Genomic DNA, 25445 nt, shown 5'->3' on the forward strand with positions numbered 1-25445 from the left:
TGGGCAGCAGCCAAAGACCACCAGAAATGTCCAACAGGCAGATTTATAGCCAAACGAGGAAGAGCATCCCCGTGAAGATACCTACACAGTCGTTTCAACAGGAGAATTTACAAGCATCCGTCCTCCTTCCCTTGCTACTGAGTGGAAAAATACACTGGGCCCAGAGCCGTGAGCTCTTTGCCAAGGCTTGTGACTCATCCCTAAGTCATAAATAACGGGTCCCTTATGACAAAGCAGAGAAGGGAGCCGGGCCCAGGGCCACGTATTTATTAGAAAAGAGAGTAGAACCATTAGTCGGGGGGCTTGGTTTCCAGAAAACTCAAACCACACCGTGTTAGAGAAGGTCAGGAGGCACTTCCACAGGAATTCAGACCTGACTTTTTTTTTTTTTTTTCCTCTATAATCTCAACCTGTCATCTGGGCTGGAGCCCCGTGGTGCCTCCACCAGAGGCATCCCTTGGCCACACCAGTCCCGTGGATGAAGGCAAGGCTTCACCACATCCCAGGCCCTGCTGGGTGCCTCCTGACAATGACGAGGGGAGGAAGGGCCACATGTCCTGGTGACTACCACACCTCCTGGGACCTCCATTTTGGAATGCTTCCCAGGTGGCCATCACAATGAGGCAGGAGGGGAGCTGTAGGGGCTGTGCAGGCTGTAGGACTGGCTCGGGCGTGTGACGGGCATGGTCTAGGGGCAAAGGGAAAGAGAAGGAAAGGTTCGCTTCTCTCTGGAACGTACTCCCTGGGACTCTCTTCCTGTCTCTGTGTCTCTCTCTGTCTGTGGGTATATAGGACTAAAAACCCAAAGGGTAATGGATGCAGACAGGGAGGAACAATAAATCATTTGCAGCCTGTCAATGAAACCTTTAACGTTTGAAGGAAATACAGGCATGTGTGATTCGGGAAAGCTGAACTTGTCATCTTCCCCCAAACCCTCTCCTGTGTGTTCAGCACACCTCCCGAGCTGCTCAGGTTGGAAAATGGGGGTGTCCAGGATGATACCCCACGTCCCCCTGTACCTGCTAAGGGCAGCACCATCCTTACCTGATGGCTTTCTTCTAACTTACGGCTAAAATCCATGCCCTTCAGTGTCATTCTGAGGCCTGGTGCTAGTGCACCATTGAGGCTGTTTGACCTTGTTCTTGTTCACCTGCCTGATCCCTGCTCCCTCACCACAGCCCAGGGCCAGCACCTCCGTCCACATGCTGATTCTTTAGAGCCACCTTGGCCAGGTGCACACCAGCCTCCTGAAACCGCGGTAGCCCGTGACTGCTGCTGCCCATCTGTGTCCCCAGCTTGGCCACACACACCTCCGGGCAGAGATTATCTTCCCTAACCCTCCGTGTCTGCATAGCCCCTGTTGTTCCACTGCAGCCAGGGAGAACTCAAGGAGTGAACGATGAATGGCCAAAGAGATGAATGGAGTGGTGAATCAACCCTGTCTTTATGACAGCCCTTGGCACACACAGGAATGTGTGCTGAGTCTGCTTCCCCTCTCTGAACTGTGCCCTATTTTCATTGCCACCTTCTGGCCTCCAAAGCCAAGGGCCTTAACTAACAACTGGCCTTGACTGCAGATGACTAACAGAAGCTCCATGCGTGGGTTAGCTCTTTGATCTTTGCTACCTCGGCTATTAGGGAGACGGCACTCTTCTACTCAGAGTGACACTGGGCATTTCGGGCAGCACGTAAGGGCCACGGGTCTCTTTTAATGTGGATTTACAGGGCCCTGGTTTTGGGTTACTGTGGTTGGAAAGGCATTCCCCTACTGTGTTTCCGTGCACACTACAATCAGACTGTGAGCATTAAAACACAATGGAATCTGAGAAGCCTTGTAGGAACCTTCTGGACCAACCAGTGCATTCACCATACAGATGAAACCCTCAGCGACAAGGCTTTGGTCCACAGTCTTTGGTGTTGGTGGGAGGAGTGGCTCTGGAACCCCAGGGGTTGTCAGGGAACTCACTGCCCCAGGCAGTTGACTCAGAGTCCTCATCTTGCCCCTGCCCTCTTCATCAGGTCCTGAGACCAACCCCTCCCCCGGGCTGGGCGACTCCTCCAGAGCCTTCCAGGCCCTTGGCACATTTCTTAGCTGCTGTGCTGGTTTCCAGGTTCGCTTGTTTCTGTTCTGCCTCCCATCAAGCCCCTGGTGCTCAGGCTCTATGGAGAGCATGAGAAGGCTTCAACCTTGCAGATGACGGATTTGGGTCTCAGGTCTTAGAATCAAGTTCTGGGGATAGATTTAAGGTAGAGGGCCATCAGAGCACCTTCCTGATCCTGTCCTAGCATCTGGCATGCTCAGCCAGGGCTGAGAAGGGCCTGCTGCGGAGTTACAACAGGCCCATCCATCTCAGTGGGACCACTGGGCACTCGCTGACTAGGGAGAACACTCCCAGCCGCAGGCCAGGGATGAGAGAAACAAGTGTGAAGCAACACACAGCAACCCTGGGGCTTGAGTCTCAAGTTCTTACCACCCAAGTGTCTCCAGAGTCAGGGGAACATTTGGGGAGCACTCTCTGGAGGGGGATAAACTCTGGGAAGTGTCAGGGCAGAGATAGCATGGGAAAAGAAGGATGGGGCCAGAAGGATGCCCTCTTCTCTGAGGACTTTGGTTAGTGCTGGGGCAGGAGTAGCCCTGTGCCTTGCAGCCCTGTGGTAGGTGGCTAGGAAAGGTGGGGAGTCCGAGTCAGCCTAGAGGGGTCATTCAGGCTGGTGCCCTGGCTGGAGCCCCCAGCCTCACCTGTCCTAGCCTCTGCGGGGGACATTACCTCCCTGCCGACAGGCTTCCCTGCACACTTCCCAGCCAGCTCTCCTTCTACCTGGTGGCCCTTGCCCCATCAAACCACGTCTCTGGAGAGACAGAAAGTCCCCCAATGAGCAGGGGGAGCTGAATTCCTGGAGTCCCTCCTGAGCCCAGTGGGAATCTTCTTCATGTGTGGGGGAATGAGAACAAAGAGACAGGCTTCTAAAGGGCCTGGAGTCAGCAGGGTTGTGCTCAAGCTTTATCTAGAAGGATGAAGGTGGCTGATTACACTGCCCGTATGCAGGAGGCCTCCTGGGGAGCTCTCCAGCTTGGAGAGAAGTCAGTATTCTTGGGCTCTTTTATTGCCCACCGTCACCCTTGGCTCCCACCCTTCACCTCCGCAGCTCTGGAATCATCTGCATGTTCTAGGTTCCGGCCCAAGGTCTTTTATCTGCTCAGAGGGCTCTTTCTACCAACTTCCTAACCTTGTCTCAGGCTTCTTGCCCTGGATAATTCCTAGTCAGTCTTCCAGAGCCCCTTCAGATACCAGGCACATGATTAGCCTCCGTTAAACAAAACTCCAAGCCCTAATCCAGGATGGGGGGCTGCAGGGACAGAGAGGTCTGAATTCAGGCTTGGTTCTCGTCGCAGATAATTTTCATCTGATTTTCTTGTGATCTTGGGCAAATGTCTCCCGGTGTCTGGTCTCAACTTCTTCATCTGTCAATGAGGCGGCTAAGTTGGCTGAGCCGTGAGCCTTCCAGCTCTAACACACACCCTGGGTGGCAGCGAGGCCAAGGTCCCGGCCCCGTGCTCTCCCTGCTGGCCTGCCTCACCCTCCCCAGCTGGGAGGAACATCCTGAACAGCGTTAAGAATAATAAACATGGGCTGATAAACATCAATAGGCCCACCCGGTGCCAAAAGGGAAAGAGGGAAGACTGTGCTTTGCTGGCTGGAGCCTCCCTGGACCAAGGAGCTGCTGCCAGCTCCTTAATCATCTGGAGACAGCCGGCCGGCTCCCCCAGCCCCGCCCCAGGCCCAGGGCAGGCAGAGGCCAGGCCAGGCCCTGGGGGAACCCGCCACTGGGTCCTTAGCTACAGGCTGGTTATAGATGGCCCCCTGACCCCTGTGCCAGGCCCTCTTGCTGGACAGAGGTCACCACTCTGCCTGAAACCTGCAGTGGTTCCCCACGGCCCAGGTGACACAGCCTACATGCTCCAGCCGGGGCATGGAAGGACCCTCATGCAGGCTGTCTCTCCGGCCTCATGGCTTACCTGGTCACAGACTAGATCCTCGAAGGGCATCTTGCCATTTTCCAGAAATGCCAAGCTCTTATTCTTTTGAGATTTCTCACAGACTGCTCCCTGCTGCCCTGGCAGAATCCTACTTTGACACTCCATTTAGGCCCGGGTTTAGAGTTAGTATTTTTAGCCAAAGAGGCTCTGTATTCTAATTATTTGGTGCATGACCCAGCTCTCTTACAGACCATGAACTGTTAAGAGAGGAGCGCTGTCATGGAGGAGTAAGGCAGGCTGTCACCTGGAGCCCTCAGCATCACCTGCCTTGGGTTCTAGAGGGACATCACCAGGAGCCAGGCATCACTTTGCCATGTGCTCTGAGGCAAATCACTTAACCTCTCCGTGCCTCAGTTTCCAGTAAGATAAGATGGCATGAAAGTTTGCTGCTGGGCTTACATGGAGACACATCTGGAGCCCTCAGCAGAGGCTGAGGCCCAGCCGTGCCCTCCAAGGTAGCTCTTATCATTTAGGTTGGTGCACTATGCACTACCAGTGCTTGACACGAAGTAGACAGCCACAGGTCGGGGATGACTGCGTGACTGTCTGCTTCATGGCTATAGAAAGGACCAGAGACCTGGCTCCTGCTTCCAGTCCTGATCTGCTGTTATTATGCAATGGATTTCTGCTGAGGGCCTGGCTGTGGTGGCCAGTGGTGTGGTTTATAGGACAGGTACCCACTGAGGGCAGGAGCTGCATTTTTTCTCCCCACCAGGACAGGGCAGTCATTTCACGTGGAGCCTGTGAGTTTTGGTGAACTGGGGGACTTCTGGTTGCCTAGGTCTCTCCAGGGGTGCTGAGGAACTCAGTGGTTGGTGGCTCTGGGTGCTGAGTCATGTAACTCTTGGAGTTAGTGGTGACTGGGGGAGGGAGGGTGACCAAGGCAGGAAGTGGGCTGCTATGTCCAGGGCGGGCTGCCTCTATGACCTCCTGGGCCTCCGGGGCTCTTCCCAGAGTTAGTGACCTGGCTCATTCATTAAACCACAAGTCCAAGGGCACCACCATTCCCAGGGCGGCTCGACTCGCCGACTTCCAGCCTTCCCGCCTCCCTGGGGAAGCTGTGTCTCCCTGCTTTGGTCCAATTTTCCATGTGGGATTTCCGGAGACACCAAATGGGTCATGTGATAGGAGACATGGTTCGGGAACTTCGTACATTTCTAAAATTCCTGACCCTATTTTCAGATGCCTGCTCCCCTGTGCATACCCATCCCCAGGCGTACCCTTTTATTATGAGCAATATCCTCCTTTCCAGTGGAGAATAAGAAACATTAGCAGATGCATGAATCAGAGTTCCAGTGGGTTGGGAATCCTCTCTTAATTTGAGAAGGTCTTTCTGCTAGACTATGTATGGTTAAGGCTTGCCTGAGGGGTCCTGGTGGGACATGCACAGTTTTTGTAATAAGAAGACACTGAGGAAACTCAAGCACTCTGTTCTGGGTTGGGGATCATGTATTGTCCGTTTACTTACAGCAAGGGGCTGCCCTGGCCTGTCCATCAGGGAACTTGGGAATGACCTTGCCTCAGGCTGTCTCAGGAAAAGTCATGTTACAGCTCTGTTTCTGGGGACCACAGTAATGCATGGGCACATGCCAGCTCTGGGATTTTCATTCTTAGTCACTTAGAGAGGGGAAATACAGGCTAGATAGCCCTGAAAAACTGGCACCAAGAAATGGTTGGTCATGGGGGACAGGGCCTCAGGCTATGAACAGGGAGTGTACCCGAGGATACTGGGGTTCTAGGAGGAGACAGGGCCAGTGCTGAGAACTAGAGGAGGTGGGACTCAGAAAGAAGAGGGGACCCAGATAAATGCCCAGCACTACAGTTGTGAGCCAAGATCACACCTTTGAACAATCAGAAAAAGATGTCAGAGCACAGCCCTGAGGCAGAGTACAGGCTTGGTGGGCAATGGCTGGGCTGGATTTCAGCCTTCTGTGTGCCCCTCCTGCTGGGCCCTTACGCAATGAAGGCATGACCTGAACAACCTTTGCGCTATGGCCCAGAGCCCAGGAACAGAAGTGCTAATGTGTGTGTGTGGGAGCTGGAGCTTCCTGGATCAAGGACTGGGTCTCCTCTCCCCTCTATGTCCTTCTGCTGTCCCTACGAGGGGAGTCTCTCCTCTCTGGGGCCACAGTGTGGGGGCTGTGAGGCCAGCATGGAGGGGTTAGCTGCTATAGCCTGGGGCCTTATTAATGGAGCACTGAGTGCGGCCAGGGTGCCCTCCTTCCCTCTGTGGAGGTGCCCTGGAGACAGCTGATTAAGCAGGTTGGCACGATGTCGGCAGTGATTTATGGGCTACCCAGAAGCTTCTGCCTGGAGAGCTGGGCTGCTGTATTATTCATGGAGGAGAGCTGTAAATCTGCCCCTGGAACTGGCTCCAGCTCTGCCCTGGAAGATGAGGACGGAGGGATGGGTGGGGAAGGAGGGGCAAGGTGCTCAGAGTGCGGGGTAGTTCTGAACAGGCATCTGACCCCTACTTGTTGGTCTGGCATGTATTTACCCTTGGTAGTCATCTTGTCTGTTTCCTTGCATTTCAGAGGTGATACTCTATGCCTGCCTTTGGTGATGCTGGTCCAGTAATTCTCTTGTCTAACCTGGATAACTTTTGCTAGCTGAAGCCCAGGGTTCCTGCCTGAGGCAGTTCTTAACAGGAATTTAAAATATCAGATCACATTTCTCTAGAACAAATTGGGCAGTGGGGTTCTCCATTCAAAAAGCTGTGCGAGTCTTACTTCTGTCTGTCCTTACTTCTGTCTTACTTCTGTCTGTCCTTACTTTTCTCTCACTCACTAATATCTTTGTGTGAGAAAATGCAGGGCAAGACATAGCCTTGAGCATGAGAGGAACCATTAGTGCAGTTAGCTTCTTGAACTTGAGCTTGCATCAGAATCACCTGTAAGGGTTGTCAAACATTGATTTCTGGGCCCTGACCCCAGTGTTTCTAAATCAAGAAGTCCTGAGTGAGGCATTTCTAGCAAGTATTGATGATGCTGCTGACCCAGGTCACACCTTGAGAACCACTACCTTAGTGTAATTTAACCCAGTTTTGTTGTGCTAACATCATTTAATGAGGGCAGGAACCATCAGTAAAATAAGCAGTCATTGAATTCATTAATTAATTCATTCAATAAATGCTGACTAACACCTACTAAAAACACAGATATGAAAATCCAGCTCATAGTTCAGCAGAGACGAGAAAGACATGTGAGCAGACTGGGCATTTGCTAAGTTGAATCAAGTGATTCAATATACTCAGCCTCTGTTGAAGGCTTATAAATACCTTCACTATCCGCTGCTGTGATCTAAATAAATAGAGAAGCCGTAGTAGCATGGTGCTTTCTTTTCCAAGGCTGAATGGAGAGCCACCTAGAGATTACATGGGCTGGGATTTGGTCAAGTTTGAAGGTACTACTGTCCTAAAAAGGAGATGTTCTTCCAGACTGGGAGATGAAGGAGTCTTCATCATAGAGGAGGTGAGACTTGAAGGATGAATTTGGGAATGAGGGGAAACTGGTAAGTGTGGCTATCCATGGTAGAATAATCTCTTCAATTTCACAAGTGTGACTGTCCACTTGCTTTCTGAGCTGAAGCTAAAAGACCTTTCCTCTGACCATCCTGGTCCCAGGTCTTCAGTTTCTCATGGTTTCTCCCCTGTGTTTCCTCCTGGGACTTGTAGGCAACAAATATGCTTGTCTCAAAGATTTCTAAGTGCAAACATAGTAACAAGTGAAGGTGGTCTGGACAGTGTCTGAGACTGGGTTGGGGGAGAGGATGAATAAGGAAGAGGTTTTGTGACAGAGCAGAGATGAGTTACAAGGAACTATAATAGGGATGCCTGGTTGGGAAAGGGAAGAGGGCATGGGGTAAGGAGCAGAATAGCAGGATATTTAGATCCTATAGCAGGAAGTCCTGTTAAGACCTCTTGAGACTGTATCCCACTCCCATCCTATTGCTCAAAAGGAAGCATTTTCTTTAGTTATTTATTTAAAGATTTTATTTATTTGACAGACAGATCACAAATAGGCAAAGAGCCAGGCAGAGAGAGAGAGAGGGGAAGCAGGCTCCCTGCTGAGTGGAAAGCCCGATACGGACCTTGATCCCAGGACTGGAGATGATGACCAGAGTCGAAGGTAGAATCTCAACCCACTGAGCCACCCAGGCGCCCCAGAAGGAAGCATTTTAAACCATTTTAGTATTTCTTTTGGTATTTCTATTTATCTCTCTAGCTAAAATGAATGCATTGCTTTCTCTTTATCCATTAACTTCAGATATTGACTTTCTATCATGATAGATGAAAATATAAACTCACTTATACACACTTCTGTACACCCCCCATTCTCCTAATGTCATCATATCTAGATTCTTAGTAAAAATAATTTTCAGAGTTCTCATCATTGTGGCTATAAATTTTGCTTACTGTTGACACAAATGGTGTCTAATTACAACAGTCTAATTACATATTGTTTGTTGTATAACTTTTAGCTTTTCTTGGAGTTAATAATTGCCTCTGATTTTCATTTATTTTCTTTTCTTTGAATGGCCTACTAAGTAATTTCACACTTTTTCATAGCTCTACAAAATACCTCTCAGTTGCAATTTTCTGACTGGTTAAGCCTGCCATATAACTTACCACTTTCATTTTCTCTCCCCTGGAGTCCTGTCTTCTTGCACACTGAGATCTGTGGCTCTATCCGGACTCACTTCTGTCTCTGGCTGTTGCACAGCCTCATCTTGCCCCTTCCTCTCTCTAACATCCTGGCATTGCCTTTCTCCTTCTCTTACGTTTATTCCTGGTTGGTTTGACTCCGTGTCATGTCTTCCTGTTTCTTGATTTACTCCCTTGGCTTTGGTTGTGCCAAACCTCCAATAGCTTCCCATGAAACAGTACAACAGAATTAAATGTTAGGAGATTCTGAATGTCTGAAATGGTTTTATTCTACCCACAAACTAGATTGAATATAGGTGGAGAATTGTCAGGTGAAAATAATCCCCCCTCATAATTTCTAGCTTCTAGTGTTGCTGTTGAAGAGCCCATGCCATTCTTATTCTCAGCCCTTTGTTTGGGCTATCTTTTCTCTTTAAAATCTTTCAGATATTTAACTCTGGTATGTTAAAGTTTGATGATATTGGGTCTTAGTGTGGATTTAAAAAATTGAATTTCAATCTAGAGACCCATGATCTTTAATTCTGGTGTGGAAGAACTAGCTAGCTAGGGATGATAAACCTAAAGAATTGTAAGCAATAAGATACTCATTGGCTTAAGCCACTAAATTTTGAAGTGGTTGCTATGTAGCAATAAATAACCAGAACAGTGGGAGGAGAGAGCATAGGTCTATACTGCATGATTCAATCTGCAGGTTTTTTTATTCAATGCCCTATATTAGCTGGCTCCTTACCTCTACTCTCTCTGCACTTAGATTGAAGAGCTTCTATAGTTTGGACATTTATTGGCCTAAATTTAACTACCTGTATTGGCTCCAACATTCAAATTATAGCATTCAAGATCTCTACTCCGATACAGGTCAAGCCTAAAATTTGGCACTATGATGACTTATAACTTTTTGATCCAATATCCTGATTCTAGCTAAAACACCTTTTTTTTTAAAAAAAAAAAAAAAAGGTTTTTATTTATTTATTTGTTTATTTGTTTATTTTTGCCCTGCAAATTCTAGCCACTTCAGCAGCAATAAGTTCCAATATCACTTTCTTCCACTCTTTAACATTTTTCCTCTCTGCCAGGCAGAAAGATAAGATATTTATCTTCTTCAGAGATCACAATCTTGTATTATGTGTTGCCTAATACCCCCCAAAACACTTGCTTTATGACTTTGCTCCAGTTTTAAAGTTATTTATAAAACAAAAGTAAGTCTGATACTTGTTATTGCATTACTTCTAAACAATATATCTTTTGAACTTACATTTTCATCAGAATCTTAGAGTCACATTAGCTTACTTTAATTTATGAAAAATGCTCACAAAATAACCTATTTGACAAAATGAGTTATTATCAAACCATCAGTAAATCATATTTACTTTATTCCAGATCAAAAGCTTAACTTTGGGGCGCCTGGGTGGCTCAGTGGGTTAAGCCGCTGCCTTGGGCTCAGGTCATGGTCTCAGGGTCCTGGGATTGAGTCCCGCATCGGGCTCTCTGCTCAGCAGGGAGCCTGCTTCCCTCTCTCTCTCTCTCTGCCTGCCTCTCCATCTACTTGTGATTTCTCTCTGTCAAATAAATAAATAAATAAAATCTTAAAAAAAAAAAAAGCTTAACTTTATTTTTTTTTAAATTTTTAAATTTTTTTTCAGCATAACAGTATTCATTGTTTTTTGCACCACACCCAGTGCTCCATGCAATCCGTGCCCTCTCCAATACCCACCACCTGGTTCCCCCAACCTCCCACCCCCACCCCTTCAAAAACCTCAGATTGTTTTTCAGAGTCCATAGTCTCTCATGGTTCACCTCCCCTTCCAATTTCCCTCAAACACCTTTTTCATCAAGCTTGCTCCTCTCCCTAACCTAGGACATTTCCTTTCTAATCCTTTTCTTCATAGTTCACCTGCATCTTTTGAGAAAATGGAATTAAAATTCCCTCTGCACAATGTCTTCCTAGACTTATTTCCACTGGTGCAGTTCCTCCAGCAGATGTAATACAGAAGTCTACTGGACACTGGTTCCTGACTGCTGATGGTTTTAATGGAGACAGGGTTTGCAGGCTCTGATGAGGCCTGTATGCTTTTCCCTTGAAAAGTCTGAGAAAAATCTAGAAAGAGATGAAAATGTGTAACATCACTGAAAACCAAGGCTGATGATGATATTTTCAGATTATTAGAGGAATTCTTATTAAAGACAATACTGTTAAAGCTGTATCACAAAAGGAGAAACAAATGGCACACTTGTGTTCCTTTTGACATAAAGCAGAACATTTCTTTCCTCCTCCTCTGATTGCCCCAAGACATTCTGATACCAAATGAAAAAACTATGAACCATCCCAGTACTGTGTGAGTGCAGCTTATTGTGCCTTCCCGCTAACATTTCTACATTCATTTGGGGAGTGAAACTGCCACAAAACAGCAGGGCAGTATAGGCTGACCTCAATGACAGTGCTTTGTATTCCAGGAGGCGTAGGACCCTCATGCATAGCCCCATACTATGGGTAGGACAGAGCCTTAATAGACCTGGAACAAAGCATGCTGGGAATGAGTTTCCAAGTTCTAGGAAGCCATGAAGTAGGGGTATGACAAGACTCGGCCACACTATGACAGTACCATATTAAAAGAAAGCCTGGGATCCAGACCTTGGGCGTTGGGCTGAGGTCTTTATAAAATATATAACCCTCAAAAGCCCTAATGGTATAGCTTTGTGAAGGGGATTCAACTGATTCCCAATAAACAGTGGGAGCACCAAGGGAAATCTACACATTTTGTTTGATGCTAAATGGAATCTTGATATGTCTCTTTTATTTTGAAGATGAATAAAAAGGGAAAACACTCAACTTGATCTATTAAAAAAAGATGAACTGTGGAACATGAGAAAGGAAACTTTATCTTGATGACTCAGATGTGCAGAGAGTAACAAGAGTTCAATTTTAGAAAATTGTTTGGAACCCTCACTTAGTTGAAAAAAAAATGTGGCCTCTGAACAGCTAAAGGAAATCATAAGGGCAGAGAAGACCACAATGAAATAAGATGAGATGAAAAGATGCCAAAGTGAGGTGAAAAAGAACTAGGTAAGATGTTAGAGTGTGTCAAGTTACCTACAGCTATGAAATGAACTGTGTTAAAACCTAGTGAGCTAAATCACACCATTTCATTCTTCACAATTCTGTGGGAAGGAATTAGAGCAGGGTGATTTGATCAACTCTTCTGCTCCATCTGGTGTGGGGTCTGCCTAGGGGTGGTAGCATTTAGTTGAGAGGTGGCTGGAGTTGGAATGTTCAAGATGACTTCACTTCTCACATATGGCACCTGGTGGCTGAAGAATTGTGGGACCCTCCCTCTCTTTCTCATGTGGCTTGAGATTCTTTATATGGCAGCTAGATCCCCTAAGTGAGAAAGTAGAAGCTGCCAACCTTCTTTAGACTGAGGATTGGAAGTCCTATAGTATCACTTCTGATATATTCTGTTGGTTAAATCAGGTCACAAGATCAGCCCGGGTTAAAGGGAAGAGAAAAATTCTCCACTTCTTGATAGGAGAGGATGCGTGTGCATACAGGGTTAGGAGGAATAATTCACAGTCGTTTTTGTCGTCAATCTACCTGGGAATTGTAGTTTCAAAATAAGGATGGAAAAAAAACTTAAAAAGAAAATTTAGGGGCGCCTGGGTGGCTCAGTGGGTTAAGTCTCTGCTTTCGGCTCAGGTCATGATCCCAAGGTCCTGGGATCGAGCCCCACATCGGGCTCTCTGCTCAGCAGGGAGTATGTTTCCTCCTCTCTCTCTGCCTGCCTCTCTGCCTACTTGTGACCTCTGTCAAATAAATAAATAAAGTCTTTAAAAAAAAAAAAGAAAATTTAACATCCACACCAAAGGAGGTGAGGAGCAGAACTGACACTATGGAAAACTGGAATAGTGGTGTGGAACACAAATTTGCATAGTCCCAGAAGGTATGAGTGGATATAGAGATGGAAATAATGAATGAGAGACAGAGGACAAAGAAGCAAGGTCCTAATGGAAGTTCCTTTCTATGCTTGTAGAATTTCCCATGTGAAGTATCTTGGTGGTAGAACTGTCCCACACATTGAATCTGAAAAGGCCAGAATTTCATTTCTTCAGGTTTATTGCTAAGGTGCTGGCATGTGATGTGTGCTAGCCAGTCAGGAACATGCATCTGGGACTTTGAAAAGGAAGCTTGCAGCACAAAGATGAAAGGACTAAGGAGAATTTTCTTGGAGGGTGGCAGGCACTGGGTTCAGGACAGCACAAGCCGCAGTGTCCAGGGTCCAAGGCTAGAGCGGTAATGCTGTGAGGAGCTCCCAGGGTTTGGTGGTAGCATCCTGGAGTCCTCACTGGGTATGTTCTGTGGTGCAACTTGGTTGTCATTCTGGTTGCTCTTGAGCCTCCCTGTAGGCTGCCCATTTTCAGAGCTTGAGTCTCTCTACACACACACACACACACACACACACACACACACATATAAATTTTTTTGGTAAGATTCCCAGGATCTGTTTAATAAATTCTTTTCACTGCTAATTCAGCCAGAGTTAGTTTGGGTTGCTTGAAATTAAGATCCCTGACTTGTACAAGGATATGAACAAAAACTAACAGGTATTGCTATGGGAGAAAAACCAGGGTAACTGGAAGAGGCAATAATCGGTCAAAACAAATTTTCTTTTTCTTCTTAGAAATCAAAAGGGAATCCAAGTATGTGTCCAGAAGTGTTTTTATATATTTTAAGCAAGATGATTTTAAAAAGAGATCTCATCTGGACATATCATGGACATAATTATATTTCATAAGAAAAAATATTAATAGGAATCAAGAAGTGAAAAAAATAGATTATCCACAAGTTAGAAGGACTTCAGACTTTTCATCTGCAACTCTAACTGCCAAAAGAAAAGATAACAATGTTTCCATTTTTTTAGTTTTGTGGGTAAAAGTCTGGGATTCACATTTTTTCTTTAAAAAGAATTATTTGAAGATGTTTAGCCTGAAACTCAGTGAGTGATTCTCATACTTCATTCTTATTCCTCAAAATTGTTTTAGCTATTCTAGGGCCTTTGTCTTCCACACAAACTTCAGAATAAGCTTGTCTATGTATATTAAAAGAAATCTTACTGGGATTTTGATAGGAATTGCATTAAATCTATAAATCATTTGAATAGGACAGAAATCTTTATTAAGTTGAGGCAGCTAATCCATGAACACAGTATGTCTTTACCTTTATTTAGACTTTCCTTGATTTATATCATCAGCATTTTGTAAATTTTAGCATACAGATACTATACACACCTGTTTTGGTAGATGAATATCTGAGTATTTAATTTTCCTTGGAGTTATTATAAGTGGCATCATGTTTTACATTTCAGTTTCCATATGTTCATTGTTAGTGTGTTGACCTGCAATTGATTAGTATGTTGACTCTGTATCTTATACCCTTACTGAACTCATATATTATAGTTTTTTAGTAGATTCCATGTGATTTTCTACATAGACAATCATGTCATCTGAAAATACAGTTTTATTTTTAAACTATATTTATTCCTTTTTCTTGCCTTATTATAGGGGCTAGGGCTTCTAGTACTATGCTGAATAAAAGCAGTGAGGGCAGACATTCTTGCCTATTCTTGATCAGAAGGAAAAGCTTTCAGTCTTTTACCATTAAGTCTGATGTTAGCTGTAGGTTTTTAAATAGATGCTCTTTATCAAGTTGAGGTAATTCTCCCCTGTTCCTAATTTGCTAAGATTTTTTGTCATGAGTGGTTATTGGATTTGTCAAATGATTTATCATGGAGTTACATATAAAACATAAAACTATAAAACTTTTAGGAAAAAAATAGAAGATCTTGGATTCTGGATGTAAGCAAAGAATTCTTAAATTTGACACCAAACTATGATCCATACCAAATAAAATAAAGATAAATTGGACCTGGGGTGCCTGGGTGGCTCAGTTGTTAAGAGTCTTCCTTCAGCTCAGGTCATGATCCCAGGTCTTGGGATCGAGCCCCTCATTGGGCTCCCTGCTTGGCAGGAAGCCTTCTTCTCCCTCTCTCACTCCCTCTGTTTGTATTCCCTCTCTTGCTGTCTCTCTCTCTCTGTGTCAAATAAATAAAATTTTAAAAAAAGATAAATTAGACCTTATCAAAATTGAAAGCTTTTTCCCTGTGAGGGTTCATATGAAGGGGGTAAGACAAGCCATAATATTTGCAAGTCACATATTCGACAAAATGACTGGTATCTAGAATATGTAAAGAACTCTCAAAACTTAATGATTGTTTAAAAAGTCCCATTGGAAAATGGGGAAAAGACATAAACAGATATTTCACATAAAGAGAATAGACAGATGGCAAATAAGCTCCTGAAAAGATGTTCAGCATTATTAGCTTCTTTATTCATCATAACCCCAAACTGGAAACAATCCAGATATTCTTCAGCAGGTTAAATCAACTGTGGTATATCCACACCATGGAATACGACTCAACAATAAAAAGTAACCAACTATTAACACATGTAAAAATGTGTATGAATTGCCAGAGAATCATGGTGAAAAAAACCAATCTCAAAAGGTTACATATTATATGAATCCATTTATATAACTTTCTTGAAATGACAAATACGGGAATGGAGAGCAGATTAATGGTTGCCAGGGGCCAGAGATGGGGTCTAAGGGTGATGGAGTGGAAGCATGAGTGGCGATAAAAGAGCAGTACGAGAGATCCTTGTGACGAGGAACTGTTCTTTATTTACTGTGGAAGTGGATACAAGAAATTACACGTATGATAAAATTCTACAGAATCAAAACACACACACACATGCACAAATACAAGTAGAACTGGGGAAATCTGAATAGGATGGGTGAATTGAATCAATGTCAATATTCTGATTGTAACTACAGTTTTGCAAAACATAACTTTGCAGGAAACCTGGTAAAGAATACATGAAGTCTCCTTATGACCTCCAAATACATGTGAATCTATAATTGTCTCAAAAAGTGTAATAAAAAAAAAAGAAACAATCATTTGCATTAGTCAGAAGCCAAACAGAGATGCCTACCATAACCATTATTTGTTGATATTGTTATAGAAGTTTTGGTTAATACAATTATTTAGGCAACTGAAAAAAGAAACAAGAAATAGGAAATGAAATTATCATAATTTGCATATAATTTTTTTTTTTTTTTTTTTTTACTTTGAAAACCCTAGGGAACAACAGAAGACAGTTCATAGGGAAACCAGTCACAAATTGAACTCACTTAACAAAGTCTTATAGAGTAGCAATAGCTAGTTAAGAAAACAAAGATTTCCCTGGCATGAACTATTGAAAACTGTGCTGGACCCATAGGAGTAAAACCATAAAACATTACTGAAAGGCATAAAGGAGGTCTTTAATAAATGGGAGGTTAGGCTTCTTGTTGGGAAGATTCAATATGTAAAAATGTAATTTCACCACAATTTAATTATACCTTCAATAAAATTCTGATAAACATCTCCATGGAAGTTTTTCAGAACTTAAAGAGAATACAAAGTTCATTTGGAAAAATAAATGGGGGAGAAGTACTTCATTATTACGCTAAACACTAAACACTCAATGCAAGAAACTAAAAAAAAAAAAAAAAGAGAAGAGAAAAAAAACAAAGGAAATTAGGAAAAAAAGAGTAATAAAGCAATTAATTACACAAAGAGAAATAGAATTGATAAATATAATCAAGAGCTCTTTCTTTGAAAAAAGTAATAAACACATTCTGCCTGGTACTGCTCATCATAATAAATCCTGAAAAAAATAAAGAAATAAAGAAAAAACTAAAAAAGAAAAAACTAAATAAAGAAAAAATAAATCTGTAATTCGATTTTTTAAAAAGATTTTATTTATTTATTTGAGAGAGAGAGAGCACAAGAAGGTGGAGGGGCAGAAGGAGAGGGAGAAGCAGACTCCCCACTGAGCAGAGAGCCCAATGCAGGGCTCCAACCCAGGACTCTGGGATCATGACCTGAGCCAAAGGCAGGTGCTTAACCAACTGAGTCACCCAGGGGCCCCTGTTTTTATGTTGGGAATAATATAATTATGCGTATTTTAAAAATTAATTTGTTCAGCTGAGTTCTCACTAACAGGTTTTTCAATTTCTCTAGCTTTGTAATATATTTAATTAGCATAGTAGTTATACTTTAAGTTCTGAAGTGATTGAGTCCAGAGTTCAAATACAGGCTCCTGATATTTAGTACTTCTGTAATGATGGGAAACTTTGTTAATGTCTCTCAGATGCATGTAATAGTACTTCCCTAAATTTTTGGAAGGAGTGAATAGAACCCACAATGCATATGAAATACTTAGCTTTGTGCTAAGTACAGTATAAGCACTCGATAGATGCTATGTTTTTAGTGTCCAATGAGGCAACATCTGAAGGTTTTAAAGACTGTCCTATTGAGACCGCACTGACTTATATATTTATTCCAGGCAGAAAAACATCTTTACAAAATCCCATCTTCTTATCCAGAAACAGTCCCTGTCTCTCCTCTTACTCAAGTCTTTTTCTGTGTCCTCCTGTGAAAAATATTCTACATTCCCTCAATAGATACACATCACTAGCATCAAACCTCTAAGTACTGTGTAGTCTTTGTTGATATTTGGTTGGCTTTTCAAGCCAGATATTGTTGATTTATGGGAAAGTTACTGATTTTGGAGTATTTATTCTCGATGAACAGGTACAAAAAAAGTTTTTTGCTTTTTCCTTTCCAACATTTCTTCTTTTTTTTTTTTTTTAAAGATTTTATTTATTTATTTGACAGAGAGAGAGAGAGATCACAAGTAGGCAGAGAGGCAGACAGAGAGAGAGAGAAGGATGCAGGCCCCCTGCTGAGAAGAGAGCCCGATGCGGGCTGAATTCAGCTTATTTACTTTGTGAAGCTTTGATTTCTTTAGTCAGGTTTGATATCAGAGTTTTGCTAGATTTGAAAATGATTTGAAATATTACCCATATTTTTCTCTGGTCTTAAAACAGTTTATATAGTCCAGTAATGATCTATTCCCTCAGTCTGAAATACTTCTGGGCCCATCACCTTTTGGCAGGTAAATCTCTAAGGTTTCTTAATTTATTTCAAGCTTATTTCTCTATCCTTTTTGTCTCTTTTTGGAATCAAGTTTGATATTCTCTCTTGCCTTCTTCCCTCCTTTATAATTTTTCTTCCTCCCTTCTTAAATACCAGGAGCAACTTGGTAGATCTGGATAAGATAGTGGTTCACACATGGTAGGCAATGCCCATGGCTTTAACTTGGGGTGTCAGAGTTCAAACAGGCAAGCCTGCATGCGGTAGTGGTGGTAGGGAAAGGAAACTAGTTATGGGGGTGGGGGTGATCCAATAAGTAAGTATATTAAGAATAATGAGAGTCAGTTCCTTACTGTCAGTGAAGGGAAAAAAAAAGTAGAGTGAATCCTAGAATTCAGTAGAGTGGTACTGAATTGGAATTGGAGGTATGGGTGAACTCATAATTTTCAACATGGAACACAGATATAGCTAGCAATAAATGCATGTATTTTGTGTGTGTGGGAGGTTTGGTTTTCTGTTGTTGTGTAAGAAAGGACCCCCAAACTTAGTGCCTTAAAACAATAGGACATATTTATTATTTCATAATTTCTGTATATCAAGAATCTAGGAGTGACTTAGCTGAGTGCCTCTGTCTCAAGGTCTCACAAGGCTGCCCTCAAACTGTGGATGGGGCTGTAGTCTCATCTGAAGGTTGTATTAGAGAAAGATCTGTTTCCATTCTCACTCATGTGGTTGTTGGCAGGTCTCACTTCCTCGTGGGCTGTTGGCTGGAGGTGCCCTCAATGCCTTGCTATATGGACCTCTCCATAGGGCAGCTTACAGCATATAGCAGGCTTCCTTCAAAGTGAGTAAGAGAGAATATTTAAGATAGAAGCCACAGTCTTCTTATAACCTGAACTTCAATGTGACATAAACCTAAACTTGAATTCGAACTTTTGTCAAATTCTGTTTGTTAGAGGGGAGTCAGAAATGTCCACTTCACTTTTGAGAGGAGAAGGTTACATAAGTATTTGAATATTAGGAGATGGGGATCATTTTGGGGGCAATCCTGGGGCTGCCTACCACAGATAGATGATGATAGATGACAGAAAGATAGATAGATAGATAGTTAAATAGGTAAATTGATAGATGATTGACTGGTAGGGATTGATATTTTTCGCCTCTGAGCCCTGAGAAATCTTAAGAACAATGAACTCATCTCCTGTCTAGATCTTTGTTTTTTACGTATCTTTCTCCACTAAAAGGACTTGAAGAAATGGTGGATTCCAGGACTGGGGCAGAAAAAGTACAAGATGAGCCTGGAACATCCTGTTGTTCAAGAAAGTAAAGATGTGCTCAAGGAATAATGAGTACAGATCAAGAGGGACATAGAGACCAGATTGAAGAGGTAATACTAGCCAATCTGGGATAATCTGACAAAATAGAAGAGAACTGTAACAGATTTTTACCATGGAATGAAATAGGAATCAGGAGTCTGCAGTGGTAAAATAAATAAGTGAATATGTAAGTGGAGAAGAGAGAAAAACCTTTCCTTAAAAGTAGAATGTCAACCAATGTAGAAGGGATGAAGGAATTTGAAAATCATCATTTGGCAACCATTGTGGTAATAAGTGATGCAGCTAAGAACCATCAGTGAATATTACAAGGGTAGAAGAGAAGCTAGTTATGTAGTCTCAAAATACTTTCCCATAAAATAATTATTGATTACAAAGGGCTTTGGAAGAAGAATCTTTCATAGAAGACACTCTCTTAATTCAATAACCAAGGTCAAAATGAAATCATGCGACCCATGATAGAATGCAATGAAGAACCATAGTGTGTGATGTTTTTGTTCAAGATATGTAACATGAGGGATGCTTGGGTGGCTCAGGAAGTTAAGCATCTGCTTTCAGCTCAGGCTCAGGTCATGACTCTGGGGTCCTGGGATGGAGCCCAGCATCCGGCTCCCTGCTCAGTGGGGAGCCTGCTTCTTCCTGTCCCTCTGCCCCTCCCCCTGTTTGTGTTCCTGTGTGCAGGCATGCTCTCTCTCCCTCTCAAATAAATAAATAAAATCATAAGGAAAAAAATGTAACATGAGGAAATACCAGACAAACCCAAATTGAGGGCCATTCAACAAAATAGCTGACTTGTATCCTCAAATATATCAAGATCAAGAGAGTGTTACAGAACAAAAATCCAGTGGGTACATTTGAAGATCTAATTGGCTTAAGTGATTGGTGAAATCACTTAAGTGATTTGTGAGTTCAGCAGCACCTCATCTAGCAAATAGGAAGATGATCTGAGGAGATGTACAAAATGGAAGGTTTTTATATTCAGGAGGGTGGAGTAAGGGAGTTAATGGCAAAAGAGAAGGAAGAGTTGTTCTAGGCCAGGATATGGATTTTTGGAGGCTGGGGGGGGTGGTTGGTGGTGGTAGGGGGATGATAGGGTTTGTATCCTGCAAATGGCTGGCCAGGAAATTTCAGAACAACTGTTAAAATGTCACATTCCCCAGGATAAGTTGAAACTTTAAGTCTCAGTTGGCCATCACAGGGGGCAAATGACTCCATATTGAGCTTGTTGTTCCCTTTTTAATAAGAGTAAAGAAAAGACTGAGGTATGGCTCCATATCAAGGGGAATTGACAACTCAATGCAACATGTGATTCCAGATTGAAGCTGCTTGCTTATGGAGATTGTGGAGATAGTTGGCAAAACTTGAATGTGGTCTGTGGATTGAATGGCAGAAGTGTATCGATATTGTCCTGGTTCCAATGGCTGTATTGAGATTATGTGGGAAGATGTCCATACTTTAAGGAAATACACACTCAAGTATTGAGGGGTATAGGAACATCCTGTGGGCCAATTATTCTCACATGGTTTAGCGGGGAAAGTTCTTAGTGTTGTTTTAGCAAACTTTCTTTAGTTCTGAAATTATTTCTACATAAAAGGAGAAAAAGAAAGGAGACCCGATTGGATGAAGAATATGATCCCAACTATGTCAAATAAACAAACTTGCCAATTAAAAAAAAGAGAGAGAGAGATAGAAGAGAGAAAAAAATCAGTTATCTTAGTATCAGTTTGTGTGTATTATTTTCTCTTAATTTGAAATTCTCCTCTGTGGTGGTTGTATGCCTTTCTCCTCCACTATATTGTGTGTCTGTGGCCATGATGTCTTTTCTCCTTGATTTGCCCTGCTAGAGGAAACGTGTTATGACTAAGAGCACGAGTTCTGGGCATGGACCGATCTGGGACCCAACACTTAACTCCCAACACCTCAGTTTTCCCATCTATGAAATGGGGATATCTGTACTTCCTAGCACATGGGGTTATCCTGAGATGAATGTGTAAATGTCAAAGTGTTTAGCATAATCCTTGACCATTAACTGAATGCCCAATCAGTAGTCTTTATTAGTATCCTAATTATAGTCTTCTCAAAGATCCAGCTCTTAAATTTCTCAGATCTATAGTTTTTTTTTTTTTTTTTTTTTTATTTTTTTTTTTTTTTATTTTTTATAGTTTTTTTAAAAATAATTTTTAATTTATTTCCCTCATATTCACTATCTTCAAATTCTTCCTCTGGCTTTTCATAGCTTCACTTTTTTACTCTTTTAAGAACTTTGATTTTGTCTTGCATACTTGTTTCATTTAATACTGTTTAATGATAAAAACAAAACTATATGTATTCTATTCTTTAGAGCTTTGTGTTTTCTCTTTGGTATAGCTCCTCATTGTTTCTTAAACAATCATTAATTATGTTTTCAATGTTCTCTTTGACTCTCCAGCTATTAAGACAAGTTTCCCAGCTCTCCAGAGTGGCTTCATTTTGTTTCTTTGTTTCTCTTGTGCTATTAACTTCTACTTTTGTTGCATTGTGGTTTGAATTTGTGCATAGTACTATTTCTGCTTTTGAGGTTTTAATGAGATTTTCTTTGCGGCCTAAGATACCAAATTTGTAACTCTTCTTTGGCCATTTGAGATGAGTATGTATTTTCTGTTTCTAGAGAACACATTCTCATATAGCTCTGTTAAATCAAAATTTTAATAATAGACTTGAACTCTTCTCTATTCTCATGAAATTTCTGTCTACTTGGTCTCTCAGAAATGATAAGGCATATTAATCCTTCTGTTATCACTGTGGTTTTGTTCAGTTACTCCTTAATTGCTAGCATTTTGGCCTTGTACATTTAACGCAATATTCAGTGCACACAGAGTTCATGGTTCTTATATTCTCATTAGTTTCTACAATTTGCCAATATAGGATACCCTTCTCTCCTCCCCCACCCCAAGGTAGTTTAGTGCTTTTTTTACTATGAATTCTGCATTGACTGATGTGAATATTGTTTTCTTTTTGTTTGTCCTTGGGTAATGTACACCAAGTAGATTGTCCATCCTTCTCCTGGAAGGTGGTCCACTTTGTGGGGAGTTCTTAAGATCTTGTCCCCAGCCACATTTGTTTGCTCCAGAAATGGGTAGCTGATGCAGGCAGGGCCAAGCAGAATCCTCCCTAAGTGTTGGGACTTGGGACACACACTTGGTTGTTGCCTGTGCCATGGCCATCTTCCTATGGGTAAACTGGAAAACAGGGAGTAGATCATTGCAAATGGTGAAAAGAAAGTAGACCCAGTCCTGAGAGATGGGGGAGTCCCCAGCATGGTGGTCCCAGTGTTATTTTAGTCCTGGCTCTAGAGTCAGGATATTTGATCATTTGTCTCATATGATGATAGCATTTTGTCCTCTTTATGCTTCCTTATATTTTCCTTTCTCATATTGCCATTTGCTCAGGTTTGCTTTGCAAGTTTATATTTAGAAATCAGAAAGTCACATTCCCATTTCTAGCCTACTCCTGATGCCTTCAATGACACACACACACAGACACATGTACACACATACATCCTATATATATACTATTGCCTTATCAACCTCAAAAAAACACATAGTATGTATTTATTTCCCCTGTGTATGATAATTTCATACTTTTAAAATTCCCTACTTCTCACCTCCTATTTTTCTTGATATAAAAAATTAAGATTAGTATTATGAATTTATTTCTTACATGTATGTATACTTTCTCTTGTAGTAATTATTTTGGACATATATGTACCTTCTCTTTCAGTAATTATTTTGGACATTATATTTGGATGTCAATAATGCTAATATTGAATTTTTATAAATTAACTTTGAGTTCTATTAATTTTCTTATTCATTTCTTGCTCAGCTGGAATATACTTTGAACAAACTTTTCTGCATGTTTGAGTGTGTGGTATACATTCGAATGCTTAAAGGTTTGAAAAATGTCTTTTAATTGACCTCACAAATAAATCACAGCTTTTTTTTTTTTTGTCTTGAATGGAGCCTTTTTCTCTTGGAAATTTGTTGATATTATTATACTTATCATATTTTGTTTGCATTTAGGTTTGTGAAGGAGAAGACTAATTTCAGTTCATTCATCTTTACCCTGACATGTAAGTTTTTTCCCCTCAAATACTTAAAGGTTTTGAAACTTTATCCCTGACATTCTAAAAATTCACTGGGCAAGATTTAAATATGGTTCTTCTTACATCTGTAGTGCTTGGCTGTCCATGGGACCTTCTACCTCTAAGATTAAAGATATTGTTCATTTCTCACATTTCCCACCCAATTCATCTTCTCCTCTTTCTCCTGGAATAGCGATGGGGAAGTTGTTTTGAAATGTAGACTTTTGGTGCAGCCACTCTGGAAAACGGTACAGAGATTCCTCAAAAAGATGAAAATAGAGCTATCCTATGACCCAGCAATCGCATTACTGGGTATTTACACTAAAGATACAAATGTAGTGATTCGAAGGTGCAACCGCACCCCAGTGTTCTTAGCATGTGTCCACAATAGCCAAACTATGGAAAGAACTTGGATGTCCATCAACAGATGAATGGATAAAGATGTGAAGTTGTGGTATGTGTATATATATATAATATAATATATATACACAACATGTATATATATATATTTAATGGAATACTCATATATATATGTTGTGTATATATACATTTTGTGTATATTTTATATATATATATATATATATATATATATATATAGGAATACTACTCAACCATCAAAAATGAAATCTTGCCATTTGCAGTGACATGAATGGAACATGGAACTAGGGGATATTATGCTAAGCAAAATAAATCATAGAAATGCAATTCTCATATGATCTCAGTCATATGTGGAATTTAAGAAACAAAACAGGATCATAAGGGGAAGAGAGGAAAAATAAAGTAAGATGAAACCAGAGAGGGAGATAAATCATAAGAGACTCTTAATCATAGGAAACAAACTGAGGGTTGCTGGAAAGGGGAAATGGTAGAGGGATGAGGTGATGGACATTAAGAAGGGCCAATGATGTAATGAGCAGTGGGTGTTGCATAAGACTTGATGAATCACAGACCTCTATCTCTGAAACCAACAATACATTATATGTTAATTAATTAGATTTAAATAAAAATAAGAAAGAAATGTAGGCTTTGTTATTATTCCAGTATGGAGAGGCCACAGATCAGGAGATGACTGGCATTGAAAGGATAGTTTGTGACTCATAGTTCCCTAGAGGAAGGGGCCCACCACACTGCATGGGGTCATGTGGAGAAGCACCAGGGTCAGTCAGGAGGCAGAGGGCGTGAGAGGAAAGCATGGGCAAGAGCCTTCATTATGGTTTCTGTAAAAAGGAATGGGCATAGTAAGCAGGCTTAGGATTGCCTAGTTTGGATAATTTCAGCAGTCTCTGGGGCCAAAGGGCTGATTGATTGTCTTATAGTTGGCCTGGGGTGGTTAGGGCAGGTAGGTAAAAGAGGTAGTTGGGCCTGAGCTCAGGATTGGTTGACTTGCTCAGGAAATATGCTTGCAGGTGAGTCCTTTCCTGTCTCTATGCACTGGCCAGCCCTGGGAGAGGCAGTCTCTTTGGGGACAGCAGGGTCCCAGCTATCAAAACATCAGGAAATACAGAAAATGGAAAGGCATGATGAATACAGAAGTAGCTCCCAGAAGCCTCCAAATAACTAACTATAGTTATGTTTGCTTGATTGCTTTGTAACAATATAATACTATTAGTATAACAGATTATGTTTTTTCCCAGTCATATTAGAGGGTTTTTTCCCCCCAAGCAACCACTTTTTTATTTCATTGTTCCTTTCTATTTTTGTTATTTATTTTTCTTTTATTATTTTTGGCTTTTATCTTTATTATTTCCTTTTCTGCTTCTTTCTTGGTTTGCTTCATTATCCTATTTCAACTTCTTTTTTTTTTTTTTAAGAATTTATTTATTTATTTGACAGACAGAGATCACAAGTAGGCAGAGAGGCAGGCAGAGAGAAAGGGGGAAGTAGGCTCCCCACTGAGCAGAGAGCCCGATGTGGGGCTTGATCCTAGGACCCTGGGATTATGACCTGAGCCGAAGGCAGAGGCTTTCACCCACTGAGCCACCCAGGCGCCCCCTATTTCAACTTCTTAAGGTGAATCCTCGGTCTATTTATTTTACATCTTTCTTGGTTTCTAGTAAACATATTTAGACTTAGACATTTCTCTCTAGGGACCCCTTCAGAAATTTCTATATGCCATGCTCTCATTCTTGTTTGGTTCTAAAGTGTTCATAAGTTTTTAAAAGATTTCCTCTTTAACATAAATTATTTGGCTATGGAATTGTTTTGTTTTGTTTGTTTCCAAATATATGGGGTTTGGGGGGTGCCCTCTTTTGATGGTTTC

The sequence above is a fragment of the Mustela lutreola genome, chromosome 9 (assembly GCF_030435805.1).
Source record: "Mustela lutreola isolate mMusLut2 chromosome 9, mMusLut2.pri, whole genome shotgun sequence".
NCBI lineage: Eukaryota > Metazoa > Chordata > Mammalia > Carnivora > Mustelidae > Mustela > Mustela lutreola.